This window comes from Macaca nemestrina, chromosome 4 (genome assembly GCF_043159975.1).
Source record: "Macaca nemestrina isolate mMacNem1 chromosome 4, mMacNem.hap1, whole genome shotgun sequence".
Lineage (NCBI taxonomy): Eukaryota > Metazoa > Chordata > Mammalia > Primates > Cercopithecidae > Macaca > Macaca nemestrina.
The window spans coordinates 144,285,065-144,312,957 of record NC_092128.1 but is presented as its reverse complement, the minus strand read 5'-3'; the positions used below and the strand labels follow the sequence as shown (position 1 = coordinate 144,312,957).

At 44.4% G+C, this 27,893-nt stretch overlaps 1 protein-coding gene and 1 long non-coding RNA gene across 11 annotated transcripts in view; both read right to left on the bottom strand.

The window, feature by feature from the left end:
• Positions 1 to 27,893, bottom strand: part of LOC105466337 (calneuron 1) — a 670,377-nt gene that overhangs the window by 205,281 nt on the left and 437,203 nt on the right. The gene's annotated exons all lie outside the window — the stretch shown is intronic.
• Positions 1,330 to 22,525, bottom strand: LOC139362947 (uncharacterized). The gene is made up of 2 exons (XR_011622605.1): positions 17,421 to 22,525; positions 1,330 to 16,993 (listed from the first exon to the last, which is right to left on the bottom strand). It is a non-coding gene; the product is annotated as an uncharacterized lncRNA (long non-coding RNA).

The following is a 27,893-nucleotide window of genomic DNA, read 5'->3' as shown; positions in this document are numbered from 1 at the left end:
CTACATTGGGCTGTGATTGCTCATAGCTCTATTCATAGTCACTCCACTTCAAACTGGAACCACTGCACTGCACTCCAGCCTGGGCAACAGAGTGAGACTCTGTCTCAAAAAAAAAAAAAAAAAAAAAGAAAGAAAGAAAGAAAGAAAGGAATACAGGCTCTGAGAGGTGATGCTATTTGCCCAAGTTCGACCCAACTAAAAAGAGGTGAATATGGACTTAGTACTCACAAATAGACCAGCAAATGAATCCACAATACCCTCCAGACATGTGGACCCTGATATGTTTAAATTTTCATCTGACCTGCCTGACAATTCCTGGGGCTCAGTGAGCCGAGATCATGCCACTGCACTCCAGCCAGGGCAACAGAGTGAGACTCTGTCTTAAGAAAAAGGAAAATATAATGTAGAAACCTTCAGCCTTCTAGGGGTTCACAGGTCCAAAGCTTAATGATGACATTCAATTCATTCTGAACACCCCACAGGCCATTTCAATAGTGGGTGTTTGCATTTTGTTGCACGCTCAGAGAAAAGAAACTTCATGTATATCTGATTCAAAAATTGTGTTGGCCAAATGACATCTGGTTATAGAATGGTGGCCTTTGTGAGAAATGATCCTTTGGAAGTCTGATCCATTTTTTGTTTTAGTTTATATCTGAAAGGAGAATATTTTTGCCTTCTCTTTTATGTTCATCTGCTAAGAGAGAGTGCAACACTTCCACACATGCAGAAGGAACAGACCTAAAGTGGGATAATTTGGCCAAAGGTGTGTCCTCTTTTCCTTTGGTATTTTGTCACAAGTGATAAATGATGTCAGACAAAGCTGTCAGATGAGATTTAGAAGGTGTACAGAGAGAGAGCAATCAATTTCCAACTTAGGAAATTTAATGGATTTTAATGAGCCACTCTCTGTTGATTACCATGCAGCTTTCGGCTTTGTGCGTGCTTCATTCACACGTGTGGTTGGCAGTGATTGATGAGCCGTTAAGCTCCCCTAATTTGATTCCTATATAGCAATCAAGGCTGTCTCAGCTGTAACCAAGAAAGGCTGATGTTGAGACCTGCAAGGCATGTGGGCAGAGTGTGATCTCTTGCGATCTTTTGTTTGTTCCCCAGATTTTGCAGCTTGGAACAGTCATCTGATGTTCACTCATGAAAAGAGGGACAGTTCTATCAACATTGAGCTCCAGGAATTGTCAGGCAGGTCAGAGAACTGTCCTCCAAAGCCCTCACATCATCCCCTAACTGGAGGGTGGGTTCTTTGAAGGCAAATGCTGATCTATTCCAGTTGATGGTCTCATAACAGTAACACAAGTAGGTGCTCTCTCTCTATTTTTGAAAAAATAATCTTGCACTGCATTTCCTGAAAATGGAATTCTGTTTTATTTTTGTTATTTTTTTCCCCTTTTTTTAAGACAGAGTCTCACTCCGACTGAAGTGCAGTGGCATGATCTCGGCTCACTGCAACCTCTGCCTCCCAGGTTCAAGCGATTCTCCTGCCTCAACCTCTCGAGTAGCTGGGATTACATGTGTGCACCATCACGCCCGGCTAATTTTTGTATTTTTAGTAGAGATAGGGTTTTGCCATGTTGGCCAGGCTGGTCTCGAACTCCTGACCTCAGGTGTTCCACCCATCTCGGCCTCCCAAAGTGCTGGGATTAGAGGCATGAACCACCTCGCCCAGCCTGAATTCTGGTTTGAGTATTCCTTGCTTCTGATGTTTGCACCATAGAAATAATGGCTAAGCCAGAAGATACGTATCTGCGAGCCAATATACAGCTGTCTCACTGCGTGGTGAGAGCAGAAATGCATCTTCTCCTTGCGGAAGATGAGGCTTTTAAACCCAGAGACGTGTTTATGAACTGTAAACCCTCATTAAGAATTTTAGATTTGGCACATTTAAGATGTATGATAATTTGATGAGGGGAGGGCCTAAGTCTTCGTCTCCATTATCACTGAAAATGAGCTCCCTGGGCAAACAAAGGGTAAATAAAATGACAGACCTTGTTTAAGTGACATAAGTAAAAAAGAAAACTGCCAGAGACTTTGGCGTTTTAATTGAGGGTATAAAAGGATGCTCTAATTATCAATGGACCTCAGAGCTTCCATTTAAAAATACTTTTTAAAAGTAGCAGTTCCAATTACCTTCGATATACAAAAACGTGGGGATGAGCTGTAATAAAGCTGCATTTCTTCAAAATGCCTAAATAATGAGATTTAGGCATCTAAGCAGTCCAGGCTGGCCTTCAATGCATAGTCTGAATTGATGTAATTCAACCAAATATATGGTAAACAAAATGATGATCTTTATTAACTTGGATCATCCTTGCAATAAAGACGCAGCTTGGCCGGGCATGGTGGTTCACGCCTGTAATACCAGCACTTTGGGAGGCCAAGGCGAGGGGGATCATCTGAGGTCAGGAGTTCGAGACCAGCCTGGCCAACATGGCAAAACCCCTCTTTACTAAAACTACAAAACTTAGCTGGGCCTGGTGGTGCGCACCTGTGATCCCAGCTACTCAGGAGGCTGAGGCAGGAGAATTGCTTGAACCCGGGAGGCGGAAGTTGCAGTAAGCTGAGATCATGCCACTGCACTCCAGCTTGGGTGACAGAGCAAGACTCCATCTCAAAAAAAAAAAAAAAACAGGAAAAAGAAAAAAAAAAAAAAAACACAGCTTATACTGCTATCTAGTCCTTTATAGAAAAGAATACACGGGCTAGGTGCCTGTTCCACCACCCCTTGGGGTGTTTTCTTCTGCTACGATGCTTACCCATCATTCTGTCCTTGAAGGTTCTGGGCAGGATGCAGTGGACTCTAGTGACAATCTGTGACCTGGATGAATTGACAAGCATAAGTGGGCAGGTACCAGCAAGTTCTAGGGAACAAACCATCCGCAGAGACATCTGTGACTTGGAAAGTGCAGCCACAGATGTTCTTTTCCCCTGGCCCTGCTGTCAGTTGGAACAAACTTTCTGGCACTCTGGGAAGGAAGACGGTCACCACCTGGCCCACGGCTCTGCAGCTCCGGGGTTGGGCCAGTGCAATTCCGCTCGGATTAGTAATTAGGTTGGAAGCCAGCATAGGTTCCATTTGGGCAATAGTTCTGGGAGCTGAGATGAAGGCCCCTGAGATGTTTTGCTCTCTGTTCTCATTAACCTTCTGTCTGGGGAAAGAAGGTCCTGTCCTTATGCCAGGAACCCACAGCAGGGCGGCACATCAGTCACCAGATCCCGCCCAGCCAGCTGGGGCCTTCACCAAATCCAATTAGTCACAGGCTGTGTTTCTTCTCATCAGCAAGAAGGGTGCTGTGCAGGGATAGATACTCTGCTCTGGGCAAACCCATCCCAACAAACAATCCCAGAGACAGGTCCTGCAACAGAGGCACATTCAGGGAAGGATGTGAGCCCTGTGCTAGCTTCTTGTTCCACCAATTTGACATTCACTCCTCTGGTGGGTGGCATCCGTGTCCTCAGTCATAAAAAACAATAAAGTTTAAATCCAATGGCAGAATCAATATTTGTAGTCTCTATCCCATCCACCACCTCCCCTGTTAATTTTCCTGGCACAATCCACACCTGGTATCTTCCATGCGCTGCCTGGAACACACCTGTGCTCTTTTATTTTTTTTATTTTTATTTTTTTTAGAGAAAGGGTCTCGCTCTGTTGCCTGGGCTAGAGTGCAGTGGTGCAATCACAGCTCACTGCAGCCTCCAACTCCTGGGCTCAGGCAATCCTCCTGCCTCAGCCTCCACAGTAGCTGGGACTACAGACATGCACCACCACAACCAGCTAATTTTTTATTTTTATTTTTCTAGAGATAGGATCTTGCTTTGTGACCCAGGCTGGTCTTGATTTCTGGCCTCAAGCGATCCTCCTGCTTCAGCTTCTCAAAGCGCTCGAATGACATGCATGAGCCACCACACCTGGCCTCTTTTTTATTTAGTTTTTTAATGAGATCATACCAATAATTATTTTTAACCATGAAGACCCATGCCCTTAATCCTACCCCTAGTCACTAACTTTCACTCTCTTGCTCTTCCATCCTCTTTTCATGATAGCAGTTCCAGTACAAAACACATCAGGTTAGGTTGGTGCCAAAGGAATGGCGGCTTCTGCCATTACTTCTGATGGCAAAAAGTGCAATTACTTTTGCACCAACTTAATAGTATTACCAGCTATATTAAGGCTTTTAAAATTTGAGATCTCAAGTACACTCTAATTATGCCAGACTCTGGTCTCCACGAGAGACAATTTCCAAACACTCGCACCAGACTGAGAGAATTCTCAAGACAAATATTTATTTCCCGTCGCTGGTCTCGTGTCCACCATTGACTTTATTTGAACAATGATTTCGGTCAAGAACCAAAGAGCTTCAGAGGATACACTGGTGTAAAACACATGGGGGTAGATCACAAGGCTGGCCATCTGGTCATGGCAATGACTGAAAGGTGACGAATAACGTAACATTCCCAAGCAGGGTGGACTGAGAACCAGAGAGAAAGGCAAATATGGTAGCCGGATGTGACCTTCCAGGGGCCCTTCCTTTGTGGAGCTAGGTCATGGGGATGGTCTTGGACCACACATTCCCAGCACTGAGCTTGGCTCCTTCTCCCAGAGATTCTCCCTCCCCAAGTGCAGAAATAGCAGCAGCCTGCGTCCTGGAGCATAGACGGCCTCTACAGACTCCTGCATGGAACCGGAGCCTAGGTTCTGTCCAGAGACAGGAGTGCTGGGCACAGGGAGGGCTGAGATGTTCCCAGAGATGTGAAATGAACCAGGTCCTCCTTTTGATCCTTATCCTACTGAAAATGTGAGAGGCTGCGTGCAGTGACTCACACTGAAACTGTGCCCCCAAAGGGTTAAAAGAAACCAAAGGTGAATGGGAATTCTTGAGTCTGCAGGATGGCTAGTAGAAAAAGAAACAACTGGCTGAAACTCCCTCTGCTTATGAGATAAGAGAACTGACTGAAATCCATCGGAACCAAGATGGCTGGCTGGAGTCTGCACAGAAGGAGCCTGCTGATGTTACAACCTGAGTTTCCCCTGCCTGTTTCAGACTAACTCCCCCTGAAATTTGCACATGCAACCCGTAAGCTAACATGAAGAGATAACTGTGCATGCCCAAAGATGTTCCAGACCACCCCTTTCTTTCCACCAGTCACCTAATCTCAAAATCCACCCCAAACCTTTTCTAATAAAATACTGCCTTGAAGCAACACAAACGAATTTTATCTTGACACTTCTGTCTGCTTATGAGTTGATTTTCCATATAAAGCTTTTCTTTTCTAAAAAACCTGATGTCACAGAATTGGCTTCTAGTGCACTGGGCAGCAAGCCCCTCTTGCTTGATAACAATGCCTCTAATCCCAGTGCTTTGGGAGGCCAAGGGAGGAGTCTGAAACCAGCCTCGGCAACATAGCGAGACCCTATCTCTACCAAGAAAAAGAAAAAAATTAGCTGGCATAGCGGCGTGCACCTGTATGGTCCCAGGAACTTGGGAGGCTGAGGTGGGAGGATCACTTAAGCCAAGGAGTTCAAGGCTACAGTGAGCTTTGATGGCACCACTGCACTCCAGTCTGGGCAACACAGCAAGACCCTGCTTCAAAATTTTTAAGTAAATAAAAATGAAAACGTGAGCTTGACGAGAGTTCAGACCAGACAGTGTTGCACCTGCTTCCTCCCATCAGATTTTACAATCAGAGGGGCTGGTACCTGGAGTTCAGCCAGATAGGTCTGTCTCATGGGCTATGGACACCTGTTGGGAGCTTACCTGAGATGCATATGTCTCCACAGTGCTTACAAAAAGCAATGCAAAGAGCCAGATGCAGTGGCTCACGCCTGTAATCTCAGCACTTTGAGAGACCAAGGCGGGTGGATCACCTAAGGTCAGGAGTTCAAGACCAGCCTGGCCAACATGGTGAAACCCCATCACTACTAAAAATATAAAAATTAACCATGCGTGGGGGCGGGTGCCTGTAATCCCAGCAAGTCGGGAGGTTGAGGAAGGAGAATCACTTGAATCTGGGAAGCGGAGGTTGCAGTGAGCTGAGACTGCACCACTGCACTCCAGCCTGGGCAACAGAGTGAGACTCTGTCTCAAAAAAAAAAAAAAAAAAAAAAAAAAAAGCAATGCAAAGAAAACCAAAATCATCCGTCCCTCTTCATGCCCACCAGCTCCTGAAGCAAAACCAGACTAACGCACATCTTAGCAGCTGCTAAAGATATGTATCCAAGCAAAGTGTAGGCTCAAGATCTACTTTCCTTTCTTACATCTGGAAGCTTCCCCACCATAAGAGTCTTGGTGGGAATTTGAGCTCCTGAGAATAAACTCTCAAACAAGTCAGCTTCTATGCCTAAGGATCGTCCAACCTGATGCATTCAATCGGGATGCTAAATCTTGAGCCAGTATTGCAAAACCTCAGGGACTCTAGAGAATTCTTTATCGTGCTGGCAGAAGGATAGTAGCAGCCTTAGCAATGAGGGCAAAGGCAGCGCCAGCTGTGGCTCCAGGTGTTGTCACAAGACTATTGCTGACAGGCCTTTGCCTGGCCCTACTGCCTCCCATTGTGCATAGAGAGAGAGACCAAGCTTCCCTGAGTTGATGGCAGTTTATTCCCAGAGTCATAGGCAACACTAGAGATCCATCCTCCATCTCTGGTGACTACTATGCTTTCACTATATCCTATCACTGTAATACATTTATGCACACAATGGAACTGCAGAAGAGACTTTATTGAGCAACTATTTGTTGGGAGACAATTCTCTGTGGATCTCTTACATTTCTGCATGTCTTATAAGCACAGGCACCAAATGCTTTTGTTCAGCACTGTCTTTTCAAGGATGTTTGCAGAGAGAACTGCCTTTGAAGATACAGTGTCTCCCTCCAGAGAAAGTGCAAATTTAATTACTGCCCAGTATGGTAGAGATGACGTGCCCCTCCAGGACTGAGGTCAGGCAAGCCTACTACCCCTTAGCTAAGGGGTCCTCCCCTATAATTTTATGCAGGTGACAATGTGTCCTGTGAGCATCACTCTATGGTAGTGGTCCCCAACTTTTGTGACACCAGGGACTGGTTTCATGGAAGACAATTTTTCCAAGGACCGGGGAGAGGGGATGGTTTGGGGGATGATTCAAGCACATTACACGTATTGTGCACTTTACTTCTATTATTATTAGATTGTAATATATAATGAAACAATTATGCATCTCATCATAGTGTAAAATCAGTGGGAGCCCTGGGCTTGTTTTCCTGTAACTAGACAGTCTCATCTGGGGGTGATGGGAGACAGTGACAGATCATCAGGTATTAGATTCTCATAAGGTGCGTACAACTTAGATCCTGCGCATGCGCAGTTCACAATAGGGTTTATGCTCCCATGAGAATCTAAGGCTGCCGCTGATCTGACAGGAGGCAGAGCTCAGGTGGGAATGTGAGTGATAGGGAACGGCTGTAAATACAGATGAATCTTGGCTGGCTCACCCGCCTCTCACCTCTTGCTGTGCAACCCGCTTCCTAACAGGTCATGGACCAGTATCGCTCCATGGCCCGGAGGTTGGGGACCCCTGCTCTATGGGAACTGGGGCTCAGGGGACCCACTAAACATAACGATACTCTGTCCACTGCTATGGCTTGAGGAATAAAGTTCTTTCTATAATTTAGGTGTCTCGTGTCTTCTGTTGGCATCCAGAAAAGCATGGCAAGTCACTGGTTAGTATGCAAGTAGTATAAAATCTCAGACACATCAGGATTCTTCTTCTTCTTTTTCTTTCTTTTTTTTTTTTGAGACAGAGTCTCACTCTGTTGCCCAGGCTGGAGTACAGTGGTACGATCTCTGTTCACCGAAAACTGCACCTCCCAGGTTCAAGTGATTCTTCTGCCTCAGCCTCCCATGTAGCTGGGATTACAGTGTGCGCCACCACGTCTGGCTAATTTTTGTATTTTTAGTAGAGACAGGGTTTTGCCATGTTGGCCAGGCTGGTCTCAAACTCCTGACCTCAGGTGATTCTCCTGTCTTGGAATCTCAAAGTGCTGGGATTACAGATGTGAGCCACCACGCCCAGCCGACACATCAGAATTCTTGACACCACTTTACAATGGCATAGTGTTCCTCATAGGGATATACAAATGAAATACTTTAACTGGTTATCATCCTCAAATAACTCAGGATCTAGCAGCAGTGCACCAGTCCAGTGGGCAATAGAAGGGCCTGCTTTGAGTACCACTTCCACTCCCTCTGCAACATAAATAAGGGAAAGGAAAAACACTGTCTATCTAAAGAACAAAGTAATCATTTCTACGGGCCAAAAACGGAACCCAAATGTAATGCAGAAAATTGCCCTGAAACTGAAAGCCTGCTGACTTCCGGTACGGAAACAGACAGAGGTAGCAGGGCACTCCTCCCCTCCTGTGGAAAGAGGTCTAAAATTGCCCCCTACAAAATGAGACACCTGGGCTCAGCTCACTCCTTGAAAGCAGGTGCTGAGAGCAGGCTCCTCAATTCAGGAAAAGAGGCCACAGGGTTCTTTCTAACCCTGGGGCTGACATGGAGCTGATCTCAAGAGGGCCACAGGAAGCAGAAAAACCACACACCAGGACGCCGGCCACACTGTCCCTGGCTCCCTGGCTAAGACTACAGGAGTCTACAGTGGGAATGTGGACATTGGGAATCATTCACCGTGGTGCTATGAGATATATATATATATATTTTTATTTATTTATTTATTATGCTTTAAGTACTAGGGTACATGTGCACAACGTGCAGGTTTGTTACATATGTATACATGTGCCATGTTGGTGTGCTGCACCCATTAACTCATCATTTACATTATGTATATCTCCTAATGCTATCCCTCCCCCCTCCCCGCTCCCCACAATAGGCCTGGGTGTGTGATGTTCCCCTTCCTATGTCCAAGTGATCTCATTGTTCAATTCCCACCTATGAGTGAGAACATGTGGTGCTTGGTTTTCTGTTCTTGTGACAGTTTGCTGAGAACGATGGTGTCCAGCTGCATCCATGTCCCTACAAAGGACACAAACTCATCCTTTTTTATGGCTGCATAATATTCCATGGTGTATATGTGCCACATTTTCTTAATCCAGTCTATCACTGATGGACATTTGGGTTGATTCCAAGTCTTTGCTATTGTGAATAGTGCTGCAATAACATACGTGTGCATGTGTCTTTATAGCAGCATGATTTATAATCCTTTGGGTATATCCCCAGTAATGGGATGGCTGGCTCAAATGGTATTTCTAGTCCTAGATTATTGGTTTTTGTGTATGGTTCCTGGTTCGTAACTCCCTCAGCCCTCGTCACTGTCTTTCGTTATAATATTTAGTGTGCTAGATCTTAGGAACAAGTCTCAGGAGACAGAATCTCTCTGATTTTCCTCTGCCCTCCTTTTACCTGCCCAAAGGCAGGACTCTAATCTTCCCCTGCCTTTCTGATTGTGGGTCTTAAGACCCTTTCCAGAGAGGGTCCTCCCCTAAACCCTGGGGGACGAAATGCCGACATCATGAGGCATCCATAAAAACCCAAGAGGGGCTGGGCGTGGTGGTTCATGCCTGCAATCCCAGCACTTTGGGAGGCTGAGGCGGGAGGATCACCTGAGGTCAAGAGTTCGAAACCAGCATTGTGAAACCCCGCCTCTACTAAAAATACAAAAATCAGCCAGGCATGGTGCCACACACCTATAGTCATCCTCAGGAGGATGAGGCACGAAAATCACTTGAACCTGGGAGGCGGAGGAGGTTGCAGTGAGCAGAGATCACACAACTGCACTCCAGCTTGGGTGACACAACGACACCCTGTCTCAAAAAACAAACAAAACAAACAAACAAACAAAAAGAGGACAGGGTTCAGTCTGGGGAACTTCTGGATCACTGAACACGTGGAAGTTTCTGGAGAGTGGAACTACCGACCTATCTCTAGGTAGATAGTGTCAGAATGGGATTGAAGGACACACGGCTTGTGTCTGTTGCTTGGTGTGGGAGGAAAAACCCCTGCGCATTTGGTCACAGAAGTCTTCTTCCGTGTTGACAGTTGTTGTGGTGGTCGTATGAGAGTCGAGGAAAAACACAGTTGAAGAGTTTTTCTGAAACACTCACCCTTTTCCTGCAAAGGGAAGCACGGCAGGCTCCCAGTTTATCCCAGCCAGCAGGCTGCCTGGCTTCCCTCGCCTTGCTTAGGTGTTTCTTGTCACTTTTTGGTTGACTTCTAGCTTTCTCTCTTGGGTGATCTATTCAATGTGTGATTATCGACTGGCTGTTTTGGTTCTTGTGAATGAGGTGAGTACCAGACACCTCTGGTCAGCCAATGTGAAGACCGTCTGTCTCCCTGCCTCTGTGATATTATCAAGGTCACCCAAAAAATCAAGAAAAAATGAAGGTGGCAGTGGCCACAGAGATGCTGAATAATTAATTCTGAATGTCATTAAAAAATTTTAAAAGATATTAAAATGCAAGGGTTGGCCAGGCACAGTGGCTCATGCCTGCAATCCCAGCAATTTGGGAGGCGGAGGTGGATGGATCACCTGAGGTTAGGAGTTCGAGACCAGCCTGGCCAACATGGCAAAACCCCATCTCTACTAAAAATACAAGATTAGCTGGGCATGGTGGCACATGCCTGTAATCCCAGCTACTCCAGAGGCTGAGGCAGGAGAATCACTTGAACCCGGGAGGCAGAGGTTGCAGTGAGTCGAGATCATGCTGTTGCACTCCAGCCTGGGCCACAGGAGTGAAACTGTGTCTCAAAACAAAACAAAACAAAACAAAACAAAAAAATAAATGCAAGGGTAACCTCTAAATTAACAGAAAATAATTTATAGCTTCCAAACCAAGGAAGTGAAATAGGAGTTAAGAAGAAATGATCTGGGCAGATAGTGAGGGTAAGGAAGTCCTCAGTAAGGTTTTCCTTTCAATGGAAAGCAGCCCCCAAATCATTTCCTTTTCTAACAGCAGCCTATAAAATTGAGCTGCAGACATAGAAAGGCAGGCCAGAAGCTTGCATGGGTGAATGCAGTTGTACCAGCAGGAAAGGGGCTACCTGGGACTAGGCATGTCCAACATGGCGGCTCTATCTTCCCTTCTCTTTGTCAACCACGTGTGCAGTAAGGAGCAGACAACCTGGTGCAGGCCAAGTGAAAGCCCATTTGCATAATGAGATTAGGGTGGGGCAGCCAGCTTCCCCTCACACTATGTAAACATCACACCTGGCCCAACCAATCTGAGGGCCCTATGTAAATCAGGCCCCACCTCCTCAAGCCTGTCTATAAAATCCAGTGCACTCTGCTGCCGGCTGGAGTCCCACTCAGGCACCCCTCTCTCTCACGAAGAGCAAGCTATTCTCCTTTCTTTCTTTTGCCTATTAAACCTTCACTCACTCACTTCTTGTGTGTGTCTGTGTCCTTGATTTCCTCGGCCTGAGGCATGAACCTCAGGTATTTACCTCAGACAATGATGCCAATTCAGAAGGAAACAAAATGAGAAGAGGGTTAATTTACTCATAGATTGCATAAATAATGCAATCTATCCAATTATACAGAAAACGCAAAATAAGGATAGTACAAATGAGTCCAACAGTGTCTCTAATCACACATACACACACCCACACACGTGCACACACATACACACAGAGGAAGAAGATTAAACTTATTTCTTTAAAGACAAAGACTATCTGATTTTATGCTTTTTTTTTGTCCCTTTTTTGAGATGGAATTTCACTAGTGTTGCCCAGGCTGGAGTGCAATGGGGCGATCTTGGCTCACTGCAGCCTCTGCCTCCTGGGTTCAAGTGATTCTCCAGCCTCAGCCTCCCAAGTAGCTGGGATTACAGGCGCCCGCCACCATGCCTGGCCGAGTTTTGTATTTTTATAGTGACGGGGTTTTGCCATGTTGGCCAGACTGGTCTTGAACTCCTGACCTCAGGTGATCTGCCCACGTCAGCCTCCAAAAATGCTGGGATTACAGGCATAAGCCACTGCACCCGGTCAACTGGATGCTTTTAAATCCAGCTATATGCTACTTACAAAGACAAACCCAAGTAAAAACACACAGAAATGCTGAAAATAAATAGAATCAAACTATATTAAAGAGGAGACGTTAATAAATTATGACCTAAAAAACAGAGGAGATGATAACCATGCCAAAAGATAATAGTTTGTAAAGACTAATAACATAGATGGGCGTCTAGTTAATCTAAAAAAATTTATATAAACTCTTAAGTGTATATAATTAATCAAAAGAATATTCTCTTGCAAAGGAGGAAAGAAAAGATGATGGCTATCTAGCTAGTGAGGTTAATTCAGGCGAAACAGCATAGATCAGCCAAATAAACACTCTTTCTCTTTGCATAGTGGAGGGTGGAAGAGAGAGAGTGAGAGGGGGAACAGGCAGAAGTGTGAAATGATTGGGAGCCTTTGACTATTTAAATGAGAAGGCCAAGAGAGTAGTAGGAATACAGCCAAGTAGAATGAAATGCTTGATCAAGGTTGCAAGGTGTGTAAGCCACTCCTGGTTGCTCTAGAATCAGAATCCACTCATCTCATGAAATAAATGGTAATTTGAAGAGAGATGTAGTGGATCGTCCTTCAAAGTCACAATAACCAAAATAGCAAGAATGATGTCATCCAGGGGAAGAATCTGAGTGATGTATAGAAGGGTTAACTTGCCCCCACGCACTGCAGAGAACATTTCGATCATGCTGACTGGTTCCAGCCTCCAGTGACTCATGAACTTGTGGAGGTGCATACTTTCTCCCTCTTAAATCCTGCCCCACCATGTGAACATCACTGGAGGGGTACAGGAGACCCATGGCAGGGGCTGGTAACCTTCTGGAGGGATATGGGAGACCTATGGCAGGAGTTGGGTCTTGCCACACAAGGCCATCCCAGACCAGCTGTGGGGTAAATGCAGCTGACAGCAATAACTTTAGCATACCGTTAGAGTAACCTGTATGGCAAACACACCTGAGTGACTCTGGCTAAGCTTATGTAGGAAATGAACCACGGAGTTGCAGATTCATGGAATTACATATCCACACATGGTTGGCTGTTTTCCTCATTCATTACTGCCCAGATTCTTCTACTTGGGAAAGATGGAAGTTCTTTGTCTCTCCTGGGGATGTGGAAAGTTGGCTTGAGTTTGGAGCCGTCCAGGCGGACTGCAGCTTGAGTTATTATTTCTCTGCTTGCTACTGCCCAGGAGCACTGAGTTACTCCAAGTAGGAGTAGAACAATGAATCAAAACAAAGGAGGAAAAGACACCGCCAAATTGTAAAACTTGGCAAAGACGAAGAATAGGCAAGCTACGAAAGAGAGAACCCAACTGGCCAATAAAGATGGGGAAATGGTCAGCCTCTCTGAGGTTAAAAGCAGAGCAAATCAAAACAGCTATGAAATATCATTTCACACTCTGCGTATTGGCAAAGATTAAGTTACCAAGGATGCAGGTAAGTGGGAGCTTTTATAAGGTATTGCTGAGATTGTGCATTGAAACAAATCTATAAAAAGCAACGCAGCAGGCTGGGTGCAGTAGTTCATGCCTGTAATCCCAGTACTTTGGGAAGCCGAGGTGGAAGGACTGCACGAGCCCAGGAGTTCAAGACCAGCCTGGGCAACATAGCAAGACCCCATCTCTACTTTAAAAACAAAGAGAGAGCAACTTATCAATTCTTAATGGAACTAAAGATATGTATTCCCAGTAACACCGTCCTAAGGAAACTCATGCTGTACAGGTAGTTAAGATTTCTTTCTTCTTCTTCTTCTTTGAGGTGGAGTATTGCTCTGTTGCCCAGGCTGGAGTCCAGCGGCACGATCTCGGCTCACTGTAACCCCTGCCTCCCAGGTTCAAGCGATTCTCCTGCCTCAGCCTCCTGAGTAGCTGGGATTACAGGTGTGCACCACTATGCCCTGCTAATTTTTGTAGTTTTGGTAGAGACAGGATTTCTCTATGTTGGCCAGGCTGGTCTCAAACTCCCCATCTCAGATGATCCACCCACCTTGGCCTCCCAAAGTGCTGGGATTACAGGTGTGAGCCACTAGACTCGGCCAGTAGTTAAAATTTCAATAGCAGCACGACTTGTAATAATAAAAATTTGGGAGCAATCTAAATGATCCATGGTAGGAGACTGGATGTATCGATGATGGCATAATGAAATATTTTGCAGCATTTAAAATAGTCTATACTGACACACATCAACATGGATAAATCTTTTTTTTTTTTTTTTTTGAGACGGAGTCTTGCTTTGCACCTAGGCTGGAGTGCAGTGGCACTATCTCAGCTCACTGCAACCTCCTCCTCCCTGGTTCAAGCAATTCTCCTGCCTCAGTCTCCCGAGCAGTTTGGACTACAGGCATTTGCCACCTCGCCCAACTAATTTTTGTATTTTTAGTAGCGATGGGGTTTCACCACGTTGGTCAGGCTGGTCTCGAACTCCTGATCTCAGGTGATCCACCTGCCTTGGCCTCCCAAAGTGCAAGGATTACGGTGTGAGCCACTGCGCCTGGCCAGATAAATCTTAAAAAACATCTAGATGCTTAAAAATATAAAACCAGCTCATTGCAGTCTTACACCATTTAGATAAAATTATACAAGATATTCTCAACACGCACAGTGTGGGTGAACAGAAACTGGCTGAGCAGAATAAAGGTCCTGATCTTCAGCTGCAGACATCACCTTTCATTGATGCCTTTTATGTAAAGCACATTACTGTTTACACTACATACCTACATCGTAAAAACAGAAAAATGTGATTAGAAAAGATAACAGCCAATGTAGCCCAGTGGGAAAAAGAGAACTTAAAACCGGGAAGAAAGCTAAGAGGACACAGATGTACAATATGTCACTTCTTTAGAAATTCTGAAGCAAATACTGCATAGTTTAACATTTGTTCAGTACAGGTGATTTGTTATATAACATGGTGTTTCTTATATTTGCTCTGTACTTTGCTGTAGGAGTAAAATATTTAATTCTTAAAAGTCTTGTGGAGCCAGGCACGATGGCCCATGCCTGTAATCCCAGCACTTTGGGAGACTGAGGCGGGCAGATCACTTGAGACCAGGGATTTGAGACCAGCCTGGCCAACATAACGAAAACCCATCTGTATTAAAGTTACAAAAATTAGCCGGGTGGTAGTACACGCCTGTAATCCCAGCTACTCGGGAGGTGGAGGTAGGAGAATCACTTGAACCTGGGAGGCGGAGGTTGCAGTGAGCCGAGATCCGGCTACTGCACTCCAGCCTGGGTGACAGAGTGAGGCTTCGTGTCAAAAAAAAAAAAAAAAAAATCTCCTCCACACGCAAGTCACAGGCCTGCCAGAGTTTTCACCTAGGGACAAAGTGACATTCCTCGGATAGGGTACATTTTAAAGGGGCAACAGAGGACAAAAATAAAAGTTGTGTTTTGATTATGTCACGAGTTGTGCTTATTCAGCGTCTGTGAACACGAGAAACCACCGGCTTCAGGACAGGGGCCCACGTGCTATTGCGTAAGTCCACGCGGGAGGCTGTGAGGACACGGGAGCAGGGTCCCCAGGGGCGGGCCAGGCAGTCTGCTTCCCCAGTGAGCCCTGACGACTAAGCAGCCTATGAACGCGTGATGGGGGCATTAGCTTCAGGGAGGAGAGCAGAAAGGGACGGGCCCATGGGCACAGGGAAGAGCCACCGGGCAAGTGTGGAGATGTGCTGGGACCATGAGTAATTGGGGAGGTCTCAGGGTAGGCTTGTGAAAGTGTTAACACAACGCCCGTGAGAGGGAACTGGGCTTAGGAGGCAGATCACGAAGGGTTTTGGAATTTGGACTGTCCTGAGGGAGAAGTGGAATCTTTGAAAGATTTTGAGCAGAGTCATGACCTTGAAGGATCGTCCAGTTCAGTCTCTTGCCTGCAGGCAGATAAATGTCTAAATCTTTCCGGATAGCAGGCTCGTCTCTTTTGTATTGTCTCTAAGGACAGCCTCTAGAGTCTCCGTCCTTTACCTTTTCTAGTGTTGGGCACATAGAGCTGGGAGTGGAGAAGGTGACTGGGCAGGGCAGGACAGATGGGGAAGAGAATGAGACCTCACTCCTGGAATCCAGCGGCTCTGGGGACACAGACTGGAGAGCAGTGGGGGAAGGGAGGCCGCGTCAGGCAGCAGGGCACAGCGTGCCCAGGTGTGACAACAGGCGTCAGCAAACAGTCTGCAACAGGAGACAATGTCTGATGACAATGACAAGGATGGCCGTCTTCATCATCATCACCATCATCACGGCAGACACTGATATCAGTACTTGTCATGTGTCAGGAAGTGTTTGATGCTTTACACAGTTACATTAACCCTAGGAGGTGGGTAAATCATATCCCCACTTTAAAGGTGAAGGAAATGAAGCAGAAATAAGGAGAAGGACTGTGCTTCCACAGCTTGTGAGGGGCCGGTCTGGCACTCAGAAGCAGCCAGTTGGCTCCAGCGTCTATGAGCCTAACCACAACACCATATTGTGTCTCCAAAGGTGTGTGCGCGTGCATCCTGCCAGGCAGAGACACTGCGGCAGCGGAGGCTCTCAGGAAGGCATAGTCAGTGCTCCTAGTCCACAGTCCACATGGAATAGACGCAGAGAGCACACTTGGTGGTTTCTTTCTACATCCTTTCTCAGACACATGGCTGAATTAGTGGAAACTCCTCCCAGATAAAGGCCTGTGGTTATCTTTTGTCTTCGGTTCACTGTCGGCACTATCTTTTTAATTTATTTCTGTGTGTATTCTTCTGGGAAATCAGCAGAAGTCTCTGCATACGAGGCGCTAATAGCAGGGCCCTAGCTATAAGAATGAGATCCAGGCACAGACCTCTGACCTGGGCCATCGACGACAGCTGGTTCACAAGAAGTCTGATGTTCGCCGTTTCCACGTAGAGCATTGGGAATAGGACGGAGGGGACTGGACACGCAGTGAGTGACAGTGTGTCCAGCATCTCAGATGTGGTCTCCCATTTCATCCTCACAATTGACCTTGTCATGCAGACATTCCTATGAGAGCCGAGGAAGCAGAGGCGCAGAGGGGCACAGTAACAGGCTCACGGTCCCACAGCAAACAAGAGGCACAGCTGGGAATAAGATTATTTACCTCAAATCCCTGTGCTTTTTTCTATTACTCCTCACTGAGAATTTTGCAAGTATCAGCCAACTGCATGCTGGCCCAGAGTCAAACCAAATTTCCTTGCTAATTTCCCAGAAGAATACACAAAGAAATAAATAAAAAAGATAGTGCCGACTGTGAATTGTACAAAAGAGATGACTGGCCAGGCACAGTGGCTCACACATCTACTCCCAACACTTTGAGAGGCTGAGGCAGGCAGATCACCTGAGGTCAGGAGTTCGAGAGGAGCCTGGCCAACATGGTGAAACCCCATCTCTACTAAAAACATAGAAATTAGCTGGGCATGGTGGCATGTACCTGTAGTCCCAGCTACTGTAGTCCCAGCTACTTGGGAGGCTGAGGCAGGAGAATTGCCTGAACCTGGGAGGTGGAGGTTTGCAGTGAGCGGAGGTCATACCACTGTACTCCAGCCTGAGTGACGGAGTAAGATTCCATCTATTAAAAAAAAAAAGATGATCACAAGGCCAATATCTGAGAGGAATTTCCACTAATTCAACTATGTGTCTAATTCAGCCAAGTGTCTGCGAAACAATGTAGAAAGAAACCACCAACTACACTCTCTGAACCACAAGAAGACAAACGGCCCCAAAGAAATTGGGAAACCAGGATAAATAGCCTTTGCACTTTGTGACAAACCCCAGGATAGTGGGAAAATGTGGATCCAGGGTGAGGGGCTGGAGGGGAGTTAACATAACACTTTTGAAAAGGTAATGAAGGAAAATAAACATCCTGATTATAGGAGAAAAACAACTCCAAAAATCACTGTTAGCAAACAAAGATGGTGCTTTAACACAGTTTAGTGTCTTAAAAAAAAAAATTCAGGCACACTCTAGAACAGAAGCAGGAGAAGAAATTGAAAAGGGGACGGAGCCGAAAGGGACTGAAATAAGACAGAAGAGGATGTTAGGAAAATAACGAGGAGCAAAATGAAAATTACGTTGTAGGTTGTGCAGGCTTTGAAACCAGGGTGACTCCATCTTGAAGAGGGGCTGGATAAAATGAGGCTGAGACCTACTGGGCTGCATTCTCAGGAGGTTAAGGTATTCTAAGCCACAGGATGAGATTGGAGTTTGGCACAAAATACATGTCACCAAGATGTTGCTGATAAAACAGGAAAGCCAGAAAGAAGCTGGTCAACACCCACTAAACCCAAAATGGCGATGAAAGTGACCCCTGGTCGTCCTCACTGCTCATCATATGCTAATTATCATAGATTAGCATATGCTAAACAACACTCCCACCAGCACCAGCACCATGACAGTTTACAAATGCCATGGCAATGTCATATGGCCTAAAAAGGGGAGGAACCCTCAGCTCCAGGAATTGCCCACCCCTTTCCTGGAAAACTCATGAATAATCCACCCCTCGTTTAGCATATCATCAAGAAATAACTATAAGAATACTCAGTCAAGCAGCCCATGTCACTGTTCTGCCTGTGGTGTAGCCTTTTTTTTATTCATTTACTTTCTTTTTTTTTTTTTCTTTCGCCCAGGCTGGAGTCCAGTGGCGTAATCTCGGCTCACTACAACCTCTGCCTCCCAGGTTCAAGCAATCCTCCTGCCTCAGCCTCCCGAGTAGCTGTAATTACAGGCATGCACCACCACACCCGGCTAAGTTTTGTATTTTTAGTAGAGATGGGGTTTCACCATGTTGGCCAGGCTGGTCTCAAACTCCTGACCTCAAGTGATCCACCAGTCTCGGCCTCCCAAAGTGATGGGATTACAGGCGTGAGCCACTGCACACAGTCTATTCCTTTACTTTCTTAATAACATTCTTTTACTTTGTTAATAAACTTGCTCTTACTTTAAGGACTCGCCCCAAATTCTTTCTTGTGCGAGGTCCAAGAACCCTCTCTTTGGGGTCTGGATCGGGACCCGTTTCTGGTAACAGTTTCATACAGCACAACATACACTCCAGAAATCAGGAGTATTAACGCAGAGGACCAACATTAGAACTTCTCTGAGTTCAGATGGAAAAGGTATGAAACAGTGAGAGAGAGAGGGGTCGACAAATATGAAGGAAGAGAACAGAAGTAAGAATTCGATGTGCCACACAGGAGAAAACCATAAGGCTGAATAAGAACAAAATGAGAGTGTAAGCAAGAATTAAAAAAGAAAATTATAGGCCGGGCAAGGTGCCTCACACCCGTAATCCCAGCAATTTGGGAGGCCAAGGTGGGTGGATCATCTGTAGTCAGGAGTTTGAGACCAGCTTGGCCAACATGGTGAAACCCCGTCTCTACTAAAAATACAAAAATTAGCCAGGTGTGGTGGTGGGTGCCTGTAATCCCACCTACTCAGGAGGCTGTGACAGGAGAATCGCTTGAACCCATGAGGCAGAGGTTTCAATGAGCTAAGATCATCCTACTGCACTGCAGTCTGGGCAACAGAGTGAGATTCCATCTCAAAAAAAAAAAAAAAAAAAAGAATAACAGAAAACTGCACTGGATGGAAGACCTGTGCCTACATTTTAGAAGTGCTCTCTGAGATCCAGGCAAAGTAATAAAGATGAACCATTCTGACCAATCTATAACATGATTTTAAACAAATAAGAAAAAAAATCATAAGCACCAGGCAGGTTGTACAAAACAGATTCTCTACAAGGAATATAATCGAGCCACGTCCAAACTTATTTTCTACAAAGAACAAGAAAACAAGGGACAGATACTTAAAAGTATTTCCAGTGAGGCATTCTGCCTACAATTTTACTTAGAGGAAGGTTGTGGCTGGTGCCATTTGCGGTATGGCCAGAAGTCACTCACTTCCCCTCCTCCTTTCTTAAAAAAAAAAAACAAAAAACAAAAACAAAAACAAAAAACTGATTTGATTTGATAATAATGAGTTGCAAAAATAAGTAATTCCAAATCTAAGCTGTTGAAACTTTAAAATACTTTGACCCTTAAGGGTATGTGATTATGGGAACTGAGTCACATAAACAGGCAGCTATAACCTTTGTTTGTCTGATTATAGATTATTCTTCTTCCTTACCTGTTAATACACTGTTTTAGAAATTGTAAATGATGAGAGCACACCAGGGAAGACCCCTTCTCTGCTCACTGTTTATCTTCATTATAGATTAACTTCCCACTTACCTGTGTAAGACAAAGACATTGTGACTATCACATTGTCTAAGATGGAATGTTAAATACACTTTTAAATTGGAAAGGAAATAAATACGAGCTGCATAGAAAAGAAAATAAACTGTAACTAACTAAATTGCTGTAGCTCATACACTAGCCTTGTATAAGAAAATGTTATAATTCTACTAAATTCCTTCGTTTGCTGCCTATATAAGCAAGACTTTAACATTTTTTTACTATTATTTTTCTTAGAGACAGAGCCTCATTGTTGCCCAGGCTGCGGTGCAGTGGTGCAATCATGGCTCACTGCAGCCTCAAACTCCTTGGTTTGAGCAATCCTCCCACCTCAGCCTCCTGAGTAGATGGGACTACAGGTGCACACCACCATGCCCAGCTAAGTTTTAATTTTTTTTTTTTTTGGAGAGATGGGGTCCCCCTATGTTGCCCAGGCTGGTCTCAAACTCCTGGCTTCAAGCAATCCTCCAGCCTTGACCTTCCAAAGCAATGGGATTATACATGTAAGCCATCGCACCCCGCAAAGATCTTAACTTTTAACTTGAGAGCACTGACCCCATTTATCTGGAGTTTGTGTTTCCTGAATGGCTATTCTTAGCTTTGGGCTGCAATAAACTCTATACTTAATCATATTTTCTAAATCTCGTTACTTAAGGTTGACAGACTCTAGCTCCAAGGGTGGATAATAGCAGATCTAAGCCAATCATGCTATCGTGTGCCTCTTTTCCTATTTTCTCAGCCTCTCTTGCCGCCAGGAGTAGGCATACCATTCTGATCTTGCTGATGAAACTGACAGGGAAAAGCTGCTAGGAGATTTCTAAGAAAGAGTTCCCTTCGCTCATAAGAAAGAGAACCACTGGAGAAAAAAGGATTTTTTTGCTACCACCCCCACCCCATTCCAAATATAGTTCTGGTGTCTGAGGCTGTAGCAGCCCTTTTGTAGCCAGAAGGCCACATGGATGAGGATGTACTTCCTACAGACTGAGGGTGTAAAGTGGAAGACCGAGGTGCACAGACCCAGGAAGACATCACCAGCCTCTGTTGCCACCTTGACCGCCCATTTTTGTTAGGTCTGTGTCTTTAGTATTTATGTCATTGTTGGGTTCTTTTTCAGATATAGGTAAGTGCCCACTTATATCTCTTAGTGGATGGTGTGTGCCCGTAGTCCTAGCTACTTGGGAGGCTGAGGTGGGAGGATCACTCAAGCCCAGGAGAGGCTGCAGTGAGCTATGAATGTACTGCTGCAATCCAACCTGGGCAACAATGAGGTTCTGAGGATATAATTTTTTTTTTTTTTTTTTTTTTTTGAGATGGAGTCTCACTCTGTTGCCCAGGCTGGAGTGCAGTGGCGCGATCTCAGCTCACTGCAACCTCTGCCTCCCGGGTTTGAGCGATTCTCCTGCCTCAGCCTCCTGGGTAGCTGGGATTACAGGCGTGTGCCACCACGCCCAGCTAATTTTTGTATTTTTAGTAGAGATGGGGTTTGGCCATGTTGGGCAGGCTGGTCTCCAACTCCTGGGCTCAAGTGATCCACTTGCCTTGGCCTCCCAAAGTGCTGGGATTACAGGCATGAGCCACTGCGCCCGGTCTGAGGATATAAATATTAACAGGAAAAGCACATCACACAAAAATTCCAATATCATCATTTTATCAGTTGAGACATGATACGCTAAACAAAATTAAGCTCCTCAAATGAGGCCTTAATTAAACTAATGTACATTATGAACCTGCAAGAGATGAATTAATATGAAGCATTTTTACTACAAAAAATGTTGAATTTTAAGAGTGAAATTTAAATTTTGTGACCCCCAAACTCTATATTCAGTCTTATTTTAATTTTGTCAGTAAAGTTAATAGAATCATATTTTCAGATCTGCAAAGGCCTGAAAAAATATGTCTCTTGAGTAATACCCAACCCCTACTATGAAAATTTTTAAGAAATGTTTAAATTTTCAAAAATGTTATGAGATGAATTATAATTAAAATTCAGATATAAGAAATTTAAAGTACAAAGGAATGACAATGTAAGTAAAAACTGTTTACAGATAGTAAAATTGGGCCAGGTGCAGTGGCTCATGCCTGTAATCCCAGCACTTTGGGAGACTGAGGCAGGTGGATCAACTGAGGACAGGAGTTCAAGGCCAGCCTGGCCAACATGGCAAAACTCCGTCTCTACTAAAAATAAAAAATTAGCCAGGCGTGGTGGTGGACACCTGTAATCCCAGCTACTCGGGAGGCTGAGGCAGGAGAATCACTTGAACCTCGGAGGCAGAGGTTGCTGTGAGGCGAGATCATGCCACTGCACTCCAGCCTGGGTGACAGAGCGAGACTTCCTCTAAAAAAAAAAAAAAAAAAAAAAAAAAAAAAAAAAAAAAAAAAAAAAAAAAAAGAGAGAGAGAGAGTAAAATTGAAGTGCTGTTGTTTGTCTGGAGTAATTCATGAGATTCATTGCCTCACGCCAAGGAAATTAAGGATACCAACACACCAGAGTGAGGTTAAGAACAGAAGTTTAATAGGAGAAAGAAAGAGGAGAGCCCGCTGTGCAGAGAAGGTTCCTGGAGAAAAATGGGTTGCCAGTTCTGTGTGAAATGCAGAAGGTTTCATAGAGGAGCTTGAGGAGGCGGTGTCTGATTTACATAGGGGACGAAAGATTGGTTGGACCAGGTGTGCCATTTGCATAGCTCACGAAGAAGCTGGCTGCCCCATCCTAATTTTTTATTATGCATATGGGTTCTCTACCTGGCCAGGGCCATGTTACCTGGTTCTTACTGTACACGTGATGAAGAGAGAAGGGAAGACGGAGCCTCCCTGCTGACCACACCTGGCTTCCAGGTAGCCCTCCATTATTAGCCCGCCGTCATTCACCTGTGCAAGCTTTAGCCTCCTTATTTATGTTTGCAGCTAGATTTTTTAGGCTGCTCTTTGTTAGAAGAGAAATTATTTTGGGGGTGCTTTTTGTTAAAAGGGAAGCCTTGCCTAGGATTCCTTTAGCCTCACTATCTGCCTAAGTAATTTCTTTCTAGCTCCTGTATCAAAATTAACTATTGTAAATATGATACAAAACTAAACACAAGGCCGCGCGTGGTGACTCACGCCTGTAATTCCAGTGCTTTGAGAGGCCGAGGTGGGTGAATCACCTGAGGTCAGGAGTTCGAGACCAGCCTGGCCAACATGGTGAAACCCCGTTTCTACTAAAAATACAAAAATCAGCCGGGTGTGGTGGTGGGCACCTGTAATTCCAGCTACTCAGGAGGCTGAGGCAGGAGAATCGCTTGAACTTAGGAGGCAGAGGATGCAACGAGCCGAGATCACTTTACTGCACTCCAGCCTGGGCAACAAAAGCAAAACTCCATGTCAAAAAAACAAAAACAAAAACAAAAAACTAAACACAAAGACCAAAATATGATGGAAAAAGAACATTTAATGGTTAAAACTCAGCTACTCAGGAGGCTGAGGCAGGAGAATCGCTTGAATCCGGGAGGCGGAGGTTGCAGTGAGCCAAGATCGCGCCATAGTGCTCCAGCCTAGGCGACAGAGTAAGACTCCATCTCAAAAAAAAAAAAAAAAACAAAAAAAAAACAAAAAAAAAACCTGTTTAATGATAATGGAACTTCTGATCCAGAGAAAATGGAAGATGGTGTGGACTCATTTCTCTCTGCTAAGTGCAACAATAAGCCGGAAATAATGTAAGAGGTAATCAAAGGACAGCTCCCAACGGTGCTAAGATGGGGGAGAACTAGGCAAACTAGAAAGGAGTTTGAGGACCTGGCTCTGGAGGAACTAGACCCAACAAAAGAAGGCAATCAACAGCTGATGTGTGCTGTCCCCCACGTAACAACAGAAGGGAGCCCAAGCAGGCTCATTTTTTCCCAAGATTGAACTGAAGTCCCTCAGACAGCCCCAGACCAACCCCACATGATAGGCAAGGAGGATCTACTGGAACGCCACTAACAGTAAAAAGCTAAGGGAGGTGATTTCCTTCCCTGGCAGGCCTGAAATCTCCCTCTCCAACCAGAATATAACACGGCAGCCCCAGCAAGGTGGATCTCCACCAAAACAAACAGCCTGATCCTGTGGGTCAGAGCCTTTACACCCCACCCAGAGATTGGAGGCAACAGTATAGTGGACTCAACCACAAGTGCCTGGCCTGGGGAGTGCTCTCTGTACCCCACCACAGAGGAGAATCTCATCATAAAAGGCACTTGGCTTAGGAAGCCTCCTTGTTCCTGCCTGAGAATCTCCTCCCGCAGAGACTCACCTGCCATCTTGGCCTAAGAAAATCTTTTCCGCTCCGTCAAGCAGCACCAGGAGGAAGCAGTGGGACCCCAGCAGCCCTGTAGAAACCAGGCTGGCTAACACAGCACCATAAAGGTTCTGCAAACAAGTTCTCATTGCAACCGTGGTCTGCAAAAGTATACCAGAATCTAAACCTAAACGAGGTGACTAAACCTAAACATGACTAAACCTAAACAAGGTAACTGCCGGCTAAAATAAAAGATTTAAATAGAATCCAGAGTCCACTAAGCTACTAGATGAAGTATGTGCGATAATAATAGAAAATCACTCATCACATCAAGAACCAAGAAACTCACAACTTGAAAGAGAAAAGACACTTAACTGACATCAATAATGAGATGAATCAGACATTGAAATCATCCATAAAGGATTTTAAAGAAACCATCATGCCCCAGTGACTGTTGTTCCCCTCCCTGTGTCCATGTGTTCTCATTCTTCAGCTCCCACCTATAAGTGAGAACATGCAGTGTTTGGTTTTCTGATCCTGGGTTAGTTTGCTGAGGATGGTGGCTTCCAGCTCCATCTATGTCCCTGCAAAGGACATAATCTCATTCCTTTTTATGGCTGCATAGTATTCCATGGTGTATATGTACCACTTTCTTTATCCAGTCTGTCAGCGGGGTAAGGGGAAGGGAGAGCATCAGGATAAATAGCTAATGCATGCAGGGCTTAAAACCCTAGATGACGGGTTGATATAGCTACCATGGCACACGTTTACCTATGGAACAAACCTGCACTGTCCTACACATGTATCCTTAAAATAAAATAAAATTAAATTAAAAAAAGAAGGTCATCATGATGTTTCAACAATCAACTAAAAAGTCTACTGAAACAAATGAAACATAAGGAAATCTCAACAAGCAAATAAGAGTTATAAAAAAGAACAAGCTGGACTTGGTGGTTCAAGTAAATAGGAGTTATAAAAAAGAACCAGCTGGGCTTGGTGGTTCACATCTCTAATCCCAGCACTTTGGGGAGGCCAAGGTGGGAGGATTGCTTGAGGCCAGGAGTTCAAGACCAGCCTGGAAAATACAGTAAGATTCTATTTCTACAAAAAAAAAAAAAAAGAAAGAAAGAAAAAGAAAAACAAAAAAAAATGTGTGTGTGCGTGTGTATATATATATGTATATGTATATTTAAATTAGCTGGTTGTGGTGGCATGCACTGATAGTCCCAGCTACTCACTCAAGTGACTGAGGCAGGAGGATGGCTTGAGCCCAGGATTTGGGGGTTGCAGTGAACTATGATTGCACCACTGCTCTCCAGCCTGGGCACTGCTCTCCAGCCTGGGCTACAGAGCAAGATCCTGTCCCTAAAAAAAAAAAAAAAAAAAAAGAAGAAGAAGAAGAAAGAAAGAATCAAATGGAACAAAATGGAAATTACAAAACTGAAAAAAATCAAAATGTACTGGATAGGAGAGTAGAGGACAGATGACAGATGTCAAAATCAGTGATTGTGAGGACAGATCAATAAAATTCACTCATTATGAATACCAGAAAGAAAATAGACGAAATGGTATTTAACAGATCCTCAGGCGCAATTAAAAAATCCAATGCTCATCAGAGTCCCAATAGTGCTAAAGATTATTCAAATAAGCCAAAATTTTCCAAATTTGGTAAAAAACACAAACCAAAGATGTAACAAACTGATCAAACTTCATACAGAAAAAAATCCAAATAATCCCATGCAAAAACATGTTACAACTGAACTCCTGGTAACTAAAAACTCAGAAAAATTCTAGAAAGCATCCAGAAAGAAATGATGTATTACCTACAGGCAAAAAACAATTCAAATGACAACAATGTCCCCATCTGAAATCATAGAGGCCAGAAGTAAGTGGCACAACATTCTTCAAGTTCTGAAAAATACAAAGAATTTTTATTTATGAATTTAAGTTTATTACTTATTTAGTTTTGAGATGCAGTTTCGCTCTTGTCCCCCTGGCTGGAGTGCAATGGCGTGATCTCAGCTCACTGCAAACTCTGCTTCCAGGGTTCAAGTGATTCAGCTGGAATTACCACCATGCTCAGCCAATTTTTGTATTTTTAGTAAGGATGGAGTTTCACCATCTTGGTCAGGCTGGTCTCAAACTCCTGACCTCAGGTGATCCACTTGCCTCAGCCTCCCAAAGTGCTGGGATTATGGGCATGAGCCACAGGGCCCAGCCCATCTATGAATTTTACATGTGGCAAAATTATTCTCTAGAAATGAGGGGAAATAAAAACATTCTTGGATAAAGAAAAACAAAAAATTTACCATGATCAGATTTACCCTTAAAAACTGCCCTAAAAGAAGTTCTTCAAACAGAAAAGAAATGGGAAGAGAATCAAGCTTGGGGCATCAAGAAGGAGGAAGAAATAAGAGAAACGGTAGCAATCTGGGTACATACAATAGACTATCCTTTTCCTTCTAAGTTGTGTAAATTATATTTAACGATTGAGACACAAATTATAACAACCTCTTGTACTCAAGACAATGATATTTAAGAGCAGGGAAAGTAATGGTTCTAAAAGGAAAGGCTGTTTTCATGTTCCACTTGAAGAGGCAAAATGTTGATACCAGTCAAGTGTGATGTCACAGAGCAAACAAAGAGATATACTCATTTTTTGGGGGACAGTCTCACTCTGTTCCCCAGGCTGGAATGCAGTGGCAAGATGTTGGCTCACTGCAACCTCCACCTCCCTGGTTCAAGCAATTGTCATGCCTCAGCCTCCTGAGTAGCGTACACCATCATGGCCACATAATTTTTGTATTTTTGGTAGAGACGAGGTTTCACCATATTGCACAGGCTGGTCTTGAGCTCCTGGACTCAAGCAATCACCTGCCTTGGTCTCCCACAGTGTTGGGATTACGGGTGTGAGTCACTGCACCCAGCCAAAAAGATATACTTTAAAATGTGATGAAAAATCAAGATGGCATCCTAAAAACTGTTCAAGTACCCTACACGAAAAGAAAAACAGAGGAACAAGAACCCGAGGGACCAAACAGAAAAAAATTAATAAAATGGTAGACTTACATAGACAATTTTAATAAAATGGTAGACTTACATAGATAATTAACTTAAATGTCAATGGTCTAAGTACACCAATAAAAAACAGATTGGCGAAGTAGACAGAGACAAAATCCAATTTTATGCTGTTTACCAGAAAGTGACTTCAAATTCAACAACATAGGAAGGATGGAAAATTATATAACCTGAAGGTATTAATTTTAAGAAGCAACAGTGGCTACATTAATACCAATAAAGTCAACTTCAGAGCAAAGAAAATTACTATTTAATAGAAGCAAAGAGGGACATTATATAATAGTCAAAGGATCAATCCACCAGGATGATATGCAATCTTAAATACAGACACATCGAAAAGCTTCGAAATACATGA